The sequence below is a fragment of the Nicotiana tomentosiformis genome, chromosome 6 (assembly GCF_000390325.3).
Source record: "Nicotiana tomentosiformis chromosome 6, ASM39032v3, whole genome shotgun sequence".
Taxonomy (NCBI): Eukaryota; Viridiplantae; Streptophyta; class Magnoliopsida; order Solanales; family Solanaceae; genus Nicotiana; species Nicotiana tomentosiformis.
In genome coordinates this window covers 47,965,088-47,976,020 of record NC_090817.1, presented here as the reverse complement: position 1 = coordinate 47,976,020, position 10,933 = coordinate 47,965,088, and the positions used below count along the sequence as shown (strand labels likewise).

Genomic DNA, 10,933 nt, shown 5'->3' with positions numbered 1-10,933 from the left:
CCCATTGACATTGAGTGTGTAGGAAATTCAAACCCCATAGTCAGAATAAAAACTAGTGTAATCACAACTTGATGTTGGGGCAATTTTAAAAACTCAAAAATTAAAATCAAATCATTCCATCGCTTTCTCAAACTATAATCGGCCTGATTCTCGTTGCATTCGAGATATGTAGGAAACTCAACACAGAGCTCGGTTGTACCCACGTCAAAGTTTATTCAAACCAATCCACCTATCATCCAACATCCACGCCCCAGTGCTACCACTGTCCGACACTGGAAAATCTTGAAAACAATGTCGAGATCACACGAATCATGTTCGTCCTCGAATATTTATCTTCCACTCCATGAGGCTACAATCCACAAGTAGTACGCAAGCATTCCACAACTACTGGCGACCTGATTCTCGTACAACTCGAGATATGTAGGCAACTCAAAAACCAGAGTTCGGTCGCAATCTTCAAAACCTCTTCATTCTCCACTTTATCAAGTCGGGACAAAATTGAGTATAGTGTCACTTTGTTTGCCCGAAAACTTTTACATCATCTTTGATCAAACAAGGGCAGTTGTTGACACTCAATTTTGACCCTTCATATTTAAGAACTAACTTATGCATGCTTCCTAGTCAAAATAATGATAAAATGTAGTATTTTGCACATTTTTAGCTTTAATGTACTGTATTGATAATTATTCCTATTTTTACAAAATATAGGAATTTTTATCATTTTATTGCAATTAGTCAAACACCTTAATTTTTGTGCATTTTTCTAAATTTCAAAAAAATTTATTGATATTTTCAAAATATTAGAATTTTTCTATCAATTTATTACAATATCAAAAATAATAAAATAATTACTACAAATATTATTGTAGTAGATGTAATTTTTAATAAATATTACAAGTCGTATTTTAAAATTAAATGGTCATCTTTTAATTCATATCACAGTTTATTAATTACTTGGAAGTCGATAAAATTTATCTCAAAATACAGATCAAATACAATTAAACCCAACATTCCATCAACATCTAATATGACAACACACTCGATATGACAACGCACTTGATGTGACTTGACATTTGGATGTGACTTGACACCATCTTATCCAACGGGTATAATCTTCTACCTAGTGGGCAATAAATAACATACTGTTTTATCTTCTCCTAAAGCTTAGCTAGTAAGCTAAATATCCTACACTGATATACATATATACACAAATAAAATACACAGTATACCCATGGTTTTGTCCATCGTTTTGAATCTGTGATTTTATTCGTGATCACATATTTTATTCTTACATTGTCTTTTATTTTCTACTTTGAATAAAGACCATTATTTCTTACGCCATTATAAATCTTAACTAGTAAGCTAGTCATTCTACACTGATATGTATAAATACACGGATAAATAAAAGAGCATACACTGTATTATAGCACATAGTATTAGGGGCACACAGTTTTGCTCATGGTTTGAAGTAGTGGTTTTATTTTTTTTACCACATCTTTCATTTTTACATTGTCATTTTATTTTTGATTAAATGAAGGCCACGTGTTTTAACACCATATTACATAAAATATCTAGACACTACACATTTGGGGTGGGGGAGGATTCCATCAACATTTTTTATAAGGGAAAACCTTATCCCTCCTCTCATTGTTTTACCAGGCAGTGGCACCCCCGAATCTCTCTACCCCTTCTCTCATGGCTATCCGCCATCTTTCCTATCTCCTGCGCACACTGCCACTAGATTTCATCACCGGCTGGCTAGTGACTGCTACTTCAACCGCACGCCATCACTGCGCCGTTTGAATCACTACCACAACGCGCCAGAAGTCATGGATAACTTTTAGATCTAGTCGAAATTTATTTTTCTGCATAATATTGAACGTATCTTCTCTTTTGGTCGTTGTTCCGGTGCTGTGGCCATCGAAGAAACGCCTCCAACCTTGATGACGTTGGTTGATTTTACTGTTAAGCTGGTAATCATCAGATCTAGCCGTAGCTTATTGTTTCCGGTGACGTTTTGCGTTTGCTTCCTCCATCCGACTGTAAAGACCAAACGTCGGCGATATCACTGCCTCTCATTGTTGATGTATCCCTATTTGTGGGATATGGACTATTACTATTTTATTATCTAATAAATCTTGTGCCCTTAATATTCCGGCGACCTAATCGGAAAGTTTTAAATTCCGGCGACCCCTAACTGCTTTTAGCCTCTGTAAAGATTACTTGGTGTTAAAAGTTTAATTTCTTATTTACATCCTTATTGAGCCTTTGCTGCCTAATCCCAAATGATGGGCGTTCGTTCCACTGATAATGTTGTTGTAACTTTGTCTCTACCATTTTATCGACAGTGGTTGCTCATTTGCCTTTATTGTTATCTCGTTCGATTTTGTTTTCTCATTGTTGCTCCGTTTGTAAGTTGTTTTGTAAATTGCAAAAATATTGAGGCCATGAACCTCCGATTGACCCTCTGAATCGGGCCCGAAAATAAAGAGGCGATGACGATAACTTATCGAAAAGAGAAAGACGAGAACGTGATGAACTAACACTTTGGACAGCGACACGGTTGGCTACCGTAGTCGCAACCAGGGGGTTCTCGTTTTCATTTCTAGACGAAAATCGAATATACAATACGAACCTCCCAAAAATATATTTCAAACTATTTTTAAAAAAAAATTCCAAAAAGATTTCAAAAAGTCATTTTCAAAAAACATATCATTTTGTTAGTTTGTTTTTTTATCATGTTATTTACTAACATGTTTCTCTTCTTTCTTTGCGAGGTACTTTACTTGTAGAGCTTTGAGGAGTAAACTCGGAGATATAAAGATAAATTCCCGTCACATTTCCCGATTTCCCGATTCGTACTTTCCGTTCTCAGATGTACTCAAATACAAGTATAGTCGAAATCTACTTAGAATATTGCTTTACTTATCCTTTTAGGTATTTATCTGCTCTATCTATCACACATAGAAAATCATGTGTAGATAAAAAATAATTTTAGCCGTCTAGCCTTAGCTAACAATAGTTCACATCAAATACTTAGGCCTTAGACATGTTCTTGTAATTGGTTTGATTACTTGATTTGTATTCACGTAGTTAATCCAACTAGTTATTTAACTCGAGTAAATTTGAGATTGTGAATAATTTAGTTGTGTTTAGTACAAATTTTAAAATATTTAATTATCATTATATTTTTCTCTACTCTTACCATATCTTATACTGTGACACTTAGATTTATGTCTGAATATTTCTTTGGCTAACAATGTGATTTAAAGTAATAGCCTTAGGTAAAGTTTTAATCATAGGTATTTAATTTATTTATTTTTAAACGTACTCTTTCATTAAAAAATAATTCTTTTCTTGTATATCATTGACAAACCTTTCATGTTCCCTATTTATTCTTTACTCAACTAACCCTTTAGGATAGAACCTTAGACATCCTATCATATAAGATTTATTTAGATAATTCTTTCTTATGCCCCCCCACAATTTATGATAAAAAAAATTATTTTATTTGATTGTTTCTTTAATTTAATTGATAGCTAATTTATTCAAAGGTAACTCTTTACCTTTATTTACATAAGACTAACCTTCTATATTCACTTGGCTTTAATTATAAATCAAAGTTTTCTTTATACTTTAGTTCGAATCCAATTCTTTCAATCAAACCCCAAAGATTTTTGTTTATTAATTTACTTTGCATATCCTATTGTATATATTTTTCTACAAATAAAATAGTCCCGGTTTAAATATTTATTCGTTGCATGACAATTACATTGGCTACTCTTGATAGGAATTCTATGTGAGGTAGTTAATCATTCTTTTGAACCTTCCCTCATATATTTGATTAAGTCTGCGGGACATACATTTTTGTTGATCTTGAGGGATGCCTAACCCCTTTTCCTCTAGATAATTTGAACTCTTACTTGGAATCTCAACGGTTTCGCAGACCATAATAGTGTAAATTTGTAACGACCAGACCGGTTGTTCTGAGCAATTGTATTTCGTTTGATGGTTCAAGGGCATCCGTAGCTTCATATGATATATTATGACTTATGTGTATCATCGGAGTTTTTTAGTGGTTCGGGATTGATTTAGAAGAATGATTCTCAACTAGGAAGTTTTAAGTTGGAAGAGTTTACCAAGTTTGGCTTTCGTGTATTTGACCTCGTATCGGAATTTTGAGGTTTCATTAGGTCCGAATGGTAATTTTGGACTTGGATGTATGCTTGGATTTGCATTTGGATGTTTTTAGAATGTTTGGTACTAATTAGCGTAAATTGGCAATTTGAAGGATTGAAAAGTTCATAGGTTTGACCGGGAGTTGACTTTGATGATATCGGTTTTGGATTGTTGTTCTGAAAATTGGACTAGGTTTGTTATGTCCTTTTGAACTTGTGTGCAAAATTTGAGATCATTCCGAGTTAATTTGATATGGTTCGACATGAATTTTAGAAGTTGAAAGTATAAAAGTTCATTAAGTTTGATTTGAGGTGCGATTCATAATTTTGATGTTGTTATGTACAATTTGAGGCCTCGAATGATCCGTGTTATATTTTGGGACTTGTTGATACGTTCGGATGGGGTCTCGAGGAGCTCGGGTGAGTTTCGGGATGATTTCGGATCATCTTGGAGGATGATTTCATTGCTGGCTTTTGCTGGTTTTTGATGCCTCAATTGTTCTTCGCGATCGCGAAGATGTATCCGCGATCGCATAAGTTAAGTCTAGCGCTCGGTGATTTTCTTCATCGCGTTCGTGTCGTAGGTCGCGTTCGCGGAGCGTTGGCACAGTGGGATCACATTTGCGTTGGGCAGCTGGGAGCTGGAGAACTCTTCTTCGCGTTAGCGTGTCGTAGGTCGCGTTCGCGGAGCGTTGGCATCTGTGCGCATTGCGTTTGCATGGTCTGTTTCGCAAACGCGTAGAGTATTTCAGGCTAGTGTGATTTTTTCTTCTTCGCTATCGCGAGGGTCATGCCGCGATCACGATGCATATAACTGGATACTAATTATAAAGTACTCTATTTCGGACCTTGAGCTCATTTTATCACATTTTGAGTTGGGGAACTCTGATTTGGGAGATTTGTTAGAGGATTTTCTACTCGGGTTTTATTATATTACATGATTCCATCTTCGATTTGTGCATTTGATTGATGATTGTAAAAGACAAATTGGGGGGATTTTGTCTAAATTTTTCTAAAGTGAATAATTGGGTTTTGAACATCGATTCGAAGTCGGATTTAAATGAAATTACTATGGTTGGGCTCTTAATTGAATAAATTGTCGGAATTTTTGAGTTTTATCAGATTCGAGATGTGGGCCCGAGTTGACTTTGAGTATTTGGTTAAAGATTCGACTTTTATTATTTGGGTTTACTTCCTTTTGCATTATTTGATGATTTTGAGTTGTTTTTGGCTACTTTCGAGCCGTTCGAAGGTCGATTCGCATAGGATGGCGTTTCTAGAGTATTGTTGGGCTTGCTCGGTATTTGATTTGGCTTGCTTGAGGTAAGTATCTTACCTAAACTTAGTTGAGGCTCTAGTTTCCTGAGTTATTTGTGATAGCTACATGCTATAGGTGTGCATATATGTGGGATTTGAACCCATGTGCGAGAACTAGGGAATTTATGCATGTTCGAGGTAGTGCTTAGGCTATGACATGCCTTGAATTTATTGTAATAGCTTTATGTTGCGATGTTCTAATATTTGTAACCCTGTTGTGAACTATTTGATCCATGTTTGAGGTTGCATAGAGGCTAATCTCCTTAATGAACTTGATAATTGCTAGTTTTGTACTGAAATTGTTGATTTGAGCTATGATAGCACACTTTGCACATGCATACACCTTAGCATGTCATTTATTCCAGTCGAAGAGTAAGAAATCTAATACTCATTAATCATATACATGTATTCTTGTATATTTGCTTCTGTGTGATATGATTTGCACTGGATGCCTGTGACCACGCCGGACGGATTGTATTGTGATGCCTTGTCGCACCCTATTTTGCACAAGTCAAAATAAAATACAACTTATTGTTAATCTGAGGTTGATAAAAGAGAGTCGCTACCTAATATTTAAAGGTATATTAGGGTACCTATAAGTCTGTAAGTTTATTATCTTAATAGTCTTCTAACCATTGAGATTTGGATAAGGGTTCTAGTTATTCTAAGGGGAAGGTGTTATGCATCTCTTAAAATCCATCTGAGGTGGCTCCTTAAACTTAGGGTAGATTTGGGAAAAGGAAAATCTATATTCTGCTCAGTTTAATGTCTAAAATGGCTAAATAAGATTTGTAAAGAATGTTTTGAAACCTTGTTCGAAAACTCGTTGTTTTGGAAAAGTTGTGAATTCTATTTGAAAAGAGAGATATTATTTGTGAGGTTGTGTAAGTTGTAAAGCAAAAGTTTTATCCGGGGGAAATGTGTCTCTAATTGGAATAACTTTGTCTTTGAAGATAATTTTAGCGAGAAAGTTTTGTGCTTAAAACTTGTCGATGTTTGTTATAGCAAACTTGAATGTGCGACTGCTTTTAATTTTGAAAATAGTCTGTTATCGTTTATGATCTTCTTTGAAGTTTCAAGGAGCGTTAGTTTTGGTTCTCAAATCTGTTAATCATTAAACGCTGAAAATCATTAGTGATAAACGTGAGTAAATAGTTTATTTAATCACCTGGTTGTCGTCCTATAGCGGCTACATGTGGTCGACCGATCCTGGAACCCTACCTGTTGATGCAATGGCGGTGGTGATGAGATAGTGAGGCAAAATCTTGTGATATATTTGCAGAGCTGTTGCTGAGTCCTCTAGTCCGGTCAATCCTTCTCTACTAGGTCTGGCCAACTCGTCCTCCTCGTTGATCCACACGAAGTACTCGGGCGTGCACCAAGGATTTTTTCCCATTGGCATCATGATCAAGTCGTGCCATTCATCTTGGATCATCCTCACCCTCGAGATTAGAATTTGTCCATTGTAATCATCTTCGTACAAAGTTGTTCTTGACAAGAGGGGCACGTGTTGAATCAGACCAACACTATAAGAAAAACAGTCATTTGCGACAGGAAAACTAGTCCCTAAAACTGTGATTCTGGTCCTTGAAGTACAATAACGACCAGTAAAATCTGGTCGCCGCTCGTCGCTAGAGGCTCCGCCGCTAAAGGCCAATAACGACGAGTTTGAGGAGCTGGTCCTTAAGGAGTTGTAACGAGTAGAAAAGTTCTAGTCCCTAAAACAGTTTTAGGGACCACAAATCTGGTCCTTAAGCACTTTTATTTTGGTCCTTAAGCGTAGACCAGTTGCTGTATACCATATTTAGTAACCAGTTCTACTGGCCCCAGTAATTATTTTTTATAAATTATATTATTTTTAGAGTAGAAAATCACATGCACATAACAAAAATTTCAACAAAATCATGCTTTCATATACAAATATACAAATGTACATGTATAAAATTGGATATGAATTACAAAAAAGTGTATTACATCCCATTGGTAATTGTATAACCATGAGTCATGTCACCGTGTTGTTTACACAATATTTTAATAAAAATAACTTTTTTCCTAATTTGTAATGACCCGGTCGGTCGTTTTGAGTGTATGAGCCCCGATTCCCTATTTACTATTTTTTCCGTATCTGTTTTTGCTTAAGTGACTTGCCGGGAGGTCTTATTTTTGGTTTCGGAGTGTTTTGGGATACTTAGTCCCTAAAACCGAAGCTTAAGTCTCAGGATTTTGATTGTAGTCGGAAGTGTGTGAAGACGACTCTGGAATGGAGTTTCGTCGGTTTCGTTATCTCCGTTAGGTGATTTTGGACTTAGGAGCGTGTCCGGACTGTGAATTTGAGGTCTGTAGCTAATTTAGGCTTGAAATGGGGAAAGTCGAATTTTGGGAAGTCTGACCGGGGGGTCGAATTTTTGATATCGGGGTCGGATTCCGATTCCGAAAGTTGAAATAGGTGCGTAATATTGAATAAGACTTGTGTGCAAAATTGGAGGTCAATCGGACGTGGTTTGGTAGGTTTCGGCGTCGTTTGTGGAATTAGAAAGTTTAGAAGTTCTTTAGGCTTGAATCCGGGTGTAATTGGTGTTTTGATGTTGTTTTGAGTGATTCGAAGGCTCAACTAAGTTCGTATGGTGTTTTAGGATTGGGTGGTATACTTAGTTGAGGTCTCGGGAACCTCGGGTGAGTTTCGGATGCTTAACGGATCATTTTTGGACTTGGCTTGATAGTTGAAGTTCTGGTTTCAGCAGGTTCTGGTTTTCTTGTACGCGATCGCAGGGATTCATTCGCGATCACGTAAGCTTATTTGGGGCAGAGGTGAGTTTGTTCTATGTGATCGCAAGGCTAGGAACACGATCGCGTATGTGTGCGAAGATGTGCTTTGCGAACGCGTGGCTAAGGTCGCGTTCGCGTAGAAGGATTTGAGCAGGAGGGGAGGTGTGGCCAATGCTCTATGCGATCGCGTGAGGAAGGATGCAATCCCGTAGGTATGAGAGGCAGTGATCCGCGATCTCATGGATGATTCCACATTTGCGTAGTGTAAAAATGTGGGGTAGCATAGTTGTGCTTCTCGATCGCGAGGAATGTTCCGCGATCATGATGAATGATATCTGGGCAGGTAGTATTAATTTCAAAAACGGGGGTTTGAACCCATTTTACACATTTTGAGCTAGAGAACACGGAATTGGGCAATTCTTGAAGGGATTTTCGTGGAGTTGATTGGTGTAAGTGATTCTTACTTGGTTTTGGTTAAATCCCATGATTTCATCTTTAGTTTTATCATCTAATTTGTGATTTTGGGTGAGAAATTGGGAAAAAAGAGGAAGAACTCTTGAGTTGGAATTTTTAGATTTTGAATGGATTTTTTTAATCGGATTTGAGTAAATTTGATATGGTTAAATGGACTTTCGGGTTTTGTGACATTTATTGGGTTTCGAGACGTGGGCCGAGTTCGGGTCGATTTCGGATTTTTGGCTTAATTTAGTACTTTTCTTGTGGAATTGATCCCTTTAGCCTATATTGATTGTATTGTTCTACTTTTGGCTAGATTCGGGACGTTTGGAGACCGTTTTGAGAGGCAAAGACATTTCAGAGTAGAGATTTGCTCGATTTGAGGTAAATAATAGTTTTAAATCTGGTCCTGAGGGTATGAAACCTCAGATTTTGGTATGATATGATTGTTTTAGAGGTAACGCACATGCTAGGTGATGGGTGTGTGGGCGTGCACCGTGGGGGGATTGTGACTTGGTCCATCCCGCGAGACTGTAAAGTCGAATAGTTCATTGTTAATTTCATGTTCCCTCTGTCTTCTAGAAATTTGACTGCCATTCATGTTGGAAACCATGCTTAGGCCATATTGTTATCACTGTTAGGACCCGTAGCGGTCGAGTACTTATTGGATTGACTGCTAACTTTTGTCTTGTACTCAGTTCAAGTCTTACTTGTGTGTTATATCTCTGTTCCCTCTCATTTCTAGTTGATACTTGTTGTTTTCTCTGTTTGGGCTGAATATTATGATATTCTGTGAGCCCGAGGGGCTGGAGAGGTCAGTGACTGAGGTAGGGCATGCGTGTCGAGCTGTGAGCTATGTGAGGGTATATGGATAGGGTTTTATGCCGCAACGAGTCTTATGGTTATTTATGGATTGTGGATCGGGTTGCACGCCGCAACGAGCCTTATGGCTACTTATATGATTGGGTCGGGCTGCACGAAGCAGCAATATAGCGCTTGGGCTGAAAGGAGCCCCTCCGGAGTCTACACACCCCCAGTGAGTACAGGTACCTATTGAGTGTGAATACTGAGGGCTGAGAGCCGAGTGATTAAGCTGTTGTGACGAGTTGAGTGTCTATTGCCTTGAGAGGTGGTACTTGTTTTTCATTTGTTGATGCACTTAGTTACTATCTGTCATTGTTGTGAAATTTCTGAAAGATTCAATATCCTGATTACCTGCACTGTAACTATGTAAACTGATTTGACTTGAACTGTCAGATTTGAAAGCATGTCTACTCTTTGCTGGAATTATTGAAAATGAACTGTAATTGTATAGCTCGTCACTACCTTCTCAGTTCCTTATTTATTTCTGTTACTTGCTAAGTTGGTTGTATTCATGCTACACCCTACACTTCAAGTTCAGATCCAAGTGCGTTTGATCACGGAGGTCGTTGAATTCGTGCGCGATCGAGTATCGGAGACTACAAGGTAGCTATCGGCATCCGCAGACCTTGTATTAGACTGGATATCTAGATGCTCATAACTCAGTGACACCCCGATGTCGGGCTATTTTTCTGCACTTATGTTTTTTGGGTTTTACTTCATTTTTATGAAAAACTCTGGTTATTTTAAATGTCTTAATTCATTTCTGTTAAATGTTGAAAGTGTTTTGGAAATGTCGGCTTGCCTAGTATCACGATAGGCGCCATCACTATGGGTTAGGTTTTGGGTCGTGACAATTTGGTATCAGAGCCTAGGTTACATAGGTCTCACGAGTCATGTGCAGGTTTAGTAGAGTCTTGCGGATCTATACGGAGACGTCTGTACTTATCTACGAGAGTCTGTCGAACCCTTAGGAAACTTCACATTCTTGAATTCTTGTCGTGCGAATCTTTTGATTCTGGTAACTAAATTTCTGTTATTCTAATTCTCTCACAGATGGCGAGGACACGTACTACAGGGCAGGATGGACAGCCACCAGTATCACCAGTCAGGGCCGTGAGAGGCCGAGGTCGCGGTAGAGGCCGTGGTAGGGGCAAAGGTGCAGCTCGCACCGTAGCTAAGGCAGCACCTGCAGATCCACTAGTTGCCCCATTTCAGGAGTAGGCTCCAGTTATGGATGAGTCGGTGGGACCAGCTCATGAACCACCTGTGCCTATTGTGATTCCAGGCCTTCAGGAGGCCTTAGCTCAGATTCTGACCACGTGTACAAGTCTTGCTCAGGCGGCCTCTGTTCC

At 38.1% G+C, this 10,933-nt stretch overlaps 1 long non-coding RNA gene across 1 annotated transcript; it reads left to right on the top strand.

Annotated features, from left to right (window-relative positions):
• Nucleotides 1-1,181: 1,181 nt before the first annotated feature.
• LOC104092224 (uncharacterized) lies at nucleotides 1,182-3,124 on the top strand. Its single transcript, XR_685368.4, has 2 exons — nucleotides 1,182-1,973; nucleotides 2,793-3,124. It is a non-coding gene; the product is annotated as an uncharacterized lncRNA (long non-coding RNA).
• Nucleotides 3,125-10,933: the final 7,809 nt, after the last annotated feature.